Here is a 5,795-nt window from a genome sequence, read left to right as displayed (position 1 = left end):
ATGGCTGCAAGTTTGCAAATTAAATGAAAATTTGTCATTTTGGAGCAGCAAAATTTCATTCACAAGTAGGAAAATTATAATCTATTGTCTAGCCAAAATTTCAGAGAAAATGAATCAATTCCATAAATTTAGTATAGATATTTCCCTAAAACCTACTACTCTATGCTGAACTTTAATCTTGCTTCTTGCACTTGCACAATCAATAAATTTTAGAATGTCTCAGGGTCAGGAAAATTAAAATTTCAAAGGGCAATGAGTAAATGACAGGAGACTCAGGAGTCTCAGGTGGCCCATGCTGACAAAAAACAGATTTATTAGAATCAGTTCATATTTAATTTCCTCATTTACTCAAAATGTAAACCAATTTCTTATGTATGATAATGCTGGTAACTATGATACTTTACTGGTCTGATTATAGAGTCAAAAATGAACTTGAGGGAGAATCTAAAAACTTGCTGCTCTGCCACTCTCACCACTCAGCTCACAGCCTCACAGTCTCACAGATGAGCTTAGCCTGACTGCCTGAGGGATTTCACAACAAAGCATGATTTTTTATAAATTTTATTTGACATATCTAGAGGCAAAAAGCCACTTACCATGAGACAGGCTCTTATCCCACTGAAAGCCTTCATTTTTTAAGGCTTTATCATGAGTAAAATGTTGTGTGAGTCGCATTAGAGGGTTTCTTTCACCACACTGTCCATCAACCAAGTTTCGCATAGACATTTTTTAAGCAGTAAATCGATACAAGCGATGAATGGTTATTCTATGAATTAATTTTTAGCGATTTAAATTTTGTTAAATTAAGACGAAGCTAGAAATGGTACGAAACATGAACTTTAGAAGACATGCCCGTCATGCCGGAGACTCTTTTTTTTTCTATTCAAATTTGCGGGAGCCTCTGAAGACTAGTCCAATGTGGCCCCACGACCGAGTTTTGAGTTATAGTTGTTAATCAATTTGATTAATCACTTAATTTTCTTTAATTGATCACTTTAATCACTCACTTAAGTCACTTTTACTATTTCAATTATTCACTTCAATTCATCACTTTAATTAATTGGCTCTCTACCAACTCATTGAAAATCCTACCCTAACTCAAACTGCCTGCACGGCTCAAACTTTCCCTAGCATCTGTTGAGGAGAACACTCCACGGCGGAGCCGTGGAACACGGCAGAGCCGAAAAACACGGCAGTGCCACAAAACACGGCAGCGCCGCAAAACGCGGCAGAGTCGCAGAACACAGCTGAGTCGCAGAACACGGCAGAGTCGCAGAACATGGCAGAGTGGCAGAACAAGGCGGAGCCGCAAAACAGGGCAGAGCTGTGAAAGATCTTTCGTAATAATAACATTATTCATGAAATTAAGGGTTTCAAGCAATGTCTTAATACTAAGTTACGTAACATGAACATTAAAAAAAATAAATAAAATAAATAAATAAATGAATAAAATATAATGTACCTATATGTGTAACAAAACAGGAAGGAATCAACAGTAAGAAAGAAAATAAAAGGAAAATAAATAAATAAATAAATAAAAATAATAATAGTAATAATAATTCCCAACCCAGTTAGTTGCAATATCCATGCCCTGAACTGAGCCTCACACGAGCATGCACAAGTTACTGAAGGTCCAGCCTGGGGGGGGGGCAACCTGGAGCTTCTTAAGATCAAGTTGGTAAAACAATTATGACTGTTAAGGAGCCACTGTGCGGTGTACAGAAAAATAAACATAACTCCTGTGGGCTTTCTCTGAAGGAGCAATATTTGAAAACTGATTTACAGGCAAGCAGTAACAGTCCTTACAATGGCAGTCTTGGTACATGAAATTGATAACAGATACTAATCCTAACAATATTCTGGTCCTACTTAACATCATACTAATCCTAACAACCTACATAGACTGGTACCGCTTGTCTCAAATTAAGCAGTTATTGTAGTGCTGGGATGAAGTGAATATTCTGATAGTGTTAGTTTGCCACATGTTTTAGTATGGTTAGTTTTACTACTGAGATCTAAGATTATAATATTAGGAAAGTTAATTCATAAGGCATGCAAAACACCCAGGGCAATCAAGTATGCACCAACTGCATCCATTATTAAGTTTTGGATCAAACAGGGGTAGGGGCCACCTCCAAGTATATTTTTAAGGGTTACAGGAATATTAAGACGGGTTAGCAGGTTGATTAAATTGGTTCGAGCATGCTGGTGCAGAGGGCACTGTAGCAATAAGTGTTGGATGGTCTCTGGGGAGCCACAAGAGCACAGGGGACTATTTACNACTGTTGGAGCAGGCAAAACCCTCAAAGTTACTTATCTTAGCATCTCCGGGCAGTTTGGCCCTCCTAAAAGAGGAAGCTGGAGCCGGAGAAGATTGATATTCTATCAGTGGAGATGATTCAGGGGTTTCAGGTATGCAGTTTGTACTATTGGCACTACTGGACTCTTCAATCACAGTTTCTGATTGGCTAACTGCATCGTTTGATGGTTTTTTATCAAGTGATCTTGACTTTCTTGAGGCTGGCAAAGGGGAAGAGTACGCGTCTTCGTCTGACTCAGACATGGTGACGCCACCCTCCCCCCTACGCCGCTTATAGCGGGCCATTTGAAGGATGAAACTCTCCCTGTGTCTCCCGCTCGCAAACTATCTAAATAACAGATAATCAGAATGAGATTGTTTGACTATCACAGTCAAATTAAGGTAGCACAAGGAAATCACAGAGCAAGTTACCCAGCGTCCGTCGTCGACCGCAGCTCCTTCAGCCATGTTCTGGTGAGTGGTCACTGGACTCACTGCCAACATCTTTAAGGCAAGTTAAATGGGACTTGGGAGTAGGTATGGGGCATCCAGGAGCAACGTCTGATGTGATGATGATGATCAGCCAAAATAAACAAATCTAGGCAGCTGCCTCTCTCTGTCAATCTGTCTATATATTGATGAAAGTCTACTTCATTTAGCTGTTTTAGCAGAATCAAGGATGATATTAGTAGTAAATAGTAATTGCTCAAGATATTGCCCAGTGAAATCTGATTGGTGCAAAAGAAGGACAATGGCAGAGAATGGGCATTATTATTATTATTTTAATTTGATTTAAAGACTTCGGGTAGGTGTGCAGGTAGGCTAACCTCCCAACCTGAGCACAACTCGGATTTTGATCGCTCCACTTCACTTGATGGTTTCACTTAGTATTTCTCTTTCAGCACGTCCACCAACCAGTGTGGCAGTAAATAGTAAGGAGAAAAAGAAAAATAGTAATTAGACTTTGAGGAACTTCATAGCCTGGTCACCATATTGCAGCTGTGCAAATATTGACCCAGAAGACAGCAGTGCGTCTCCTCATTGGGGCGTCTCCACCGCCGAGAGCTGAGAATAGAATAGAAGTGTCGGCGTTGAAGACATAGGCCCATGGCCTGTTGCCGATTCTTGAACTTTTCGTGACTTGATTCACAAGGGATCCGTCCTTTGGAACCCGATCTTTCCATCCCACTGAAGTGAGAGACTGAGAGGCCGAATGGGCATTAGATGATGGTACAGGACTCCAAGTTTTCACTACAGACAAAATGAATTTTTTAGCGTTTTCTTTGATTTTAAATGCTTACCTCTAGTTCATTCGACATGTTGCAACGAATCCGTCATTTCCATATTCTAAAGTAGAATTGACTCTGCACGTAAATTTAAAAACAACCCACACAATTTGGAATATGTATATGGAATATTTATATGATAATTTGGAATTTATGCAGAATTTGTCGCAAATTTCCATAAAGCGTGGAACGAGTGTAAATGCATTCATTGCATTGACCAAACCTTCATTACTGCATTTATTCTAACAATAATTAATGCTCTCGGATATATATATATATATATTTTTTAGAATTCGCAGACTGATTTTCGGATAGATAAAACATAGAATAAATTTTTATCTAAATGCATTACCTAAATATTGATCGAAAAGAGGGCTAAATAGTTTCCACGTTGATTAAAATGATTGGATGTGCTATACTGATTTTTAAAATGTGTTCTAAATTCATGAAAAGCTTATCAAAGAACGCTTTTTGCACTCAACTTAAATGGTGACTTAAATTATTTAAATGGCACCAAAGGATGGGAGACTCAGAGGTACCGATTCGACCAGCGAACTCGCCTGCGAGCTCGAATGCAAAACCTAACTTCATTTTCAACTCTGGCACTCATAAATCCTTCAATTATGAACAGATTTTATTCAAATTTGAAATATAAGTAGATAATATCAGTAGTTTGCGGGGGGGAATTTTTTCAGATTTTTACATCAATAACTTTTTTGTTAATACGGAAAACCTAACTTCATTTTCAACTCTGGCACTCATAAATCCTTCAATAATGAACGGATTTTATTCAAATTTAAAATATAAATAGATAATATCAGTATTTTGCTCGCAGTGTCGAATCGGTCTCAGACGTCGTCCACCGAATGTAGATTGGGTCTCGATAAACAAAATTAGCGGAGACATACACGATTATTCACCACATGCAAACGATCAATAACATGCCGGCTATCAATTAGTTATCACATACAGGTCATTTTTCGTCAGAAGAAAACGATTACTTATTCGCCCCCATGGGACCGCTCACTTATTCGCCACATGCATACGATTAATTATTCGCCACATACACACGATCTCTTATTCGGCACGTGTGAGCGATCACTTATTCGCCACATGCCAATGATTAATTATTCGCCACATCCATACGATATATTATTCGCCATGTGTAAGCGATCACTTATTCGCCACATGCAACCGATCGCTTATTCGCCACATGCACACGATTACTCATTCGCCATACACATACGATCACTTATTCGCCACATGCTGCCTGCATACGATTAATTATTCGCCACATACATGTGATCGATTATTCGCCTCCTGCAAACGATCAATTATTCGCTGCAATATTGATTCGTCAACCATTCGCCACATACAAACGTACACCTATAATGATCATTTATCCCTCTATCAGGAATGACTGCAAAGATGCATAGGGGAAAAACTGGTAACCCAGTCTGCCTTTCTCTGAAAAGCAGTCTGCGGGTCTGAAAATTTTTCAATTGAAAATTGTTTTTATTTCTTCGATTTATATTTATATCACTGAAAAGGTGACTGTTTTTTTCATTGGCGAGCGATATTTCGATTTTGGGTCACGATAGCTTCAATTAATGCTCCCGCGTTTCCAAGTAATCCGCGTTGCTCCGCAGCCATCTTTGTCTGTAGACAACTCTTTCCATGGTTGAATTAATTCAACCATGACTCATTCGTTCTTACTCGTTTCAGTCGTTTGGATGTTTTGGTGGATGGTGACAATGGAGAAAGAAAGAGCCAAGCAGAAAGGGTTAAGCTATTGTGAAAAACTCCTTCCTTCAGCTAGAGACGTTATTTAAGAAAATTGCTATACATAATCGATGTTGATCCTGGTGATCCATATGAATTATGAAGTGCTTTGTCAAGTCAATGCTTAATAGCATGTCCATCATCCATCATGAATCATGATTTGTAATATCACATCAATAAAACGGTAATATGTGTATATGGTAATTCCATAGCAATAAAGGAAAAACAAGTACAAATCACAGAAAAAGACGTTTTTTCTACCTCTACATATATCACCTATTGATTTTATGCTACAGTCTTAGTCAGTCCACACTACGTCTACGGTAGGCCCCGGGAGTGGGGTAGAGTAGAGCTAACTCAACTAAGAGCACTACGTGATACGTTGATTGGTGTTAACTGTTAAGTGATAAGGTTAATACGGTAAAGGT

Source organism: Hyalella azteca, unplaced genomic scaffold (genome assembly GCF_000764305.2).
Source record: "Hyalella azteca isolate HAZT.00-mixed unplaced genomic scaffold, Hazt_2.0.2 contig8922, whole genome shotgun sequence".
NCBI lineage: Eukaryota > Metazoa > Arthropoda > Malacostraca > Amphipoda > Hyalellidae > Hyalella > Hyalella azteca.
Note: the sequence above shows the minus strand (reverse complement) of the source record.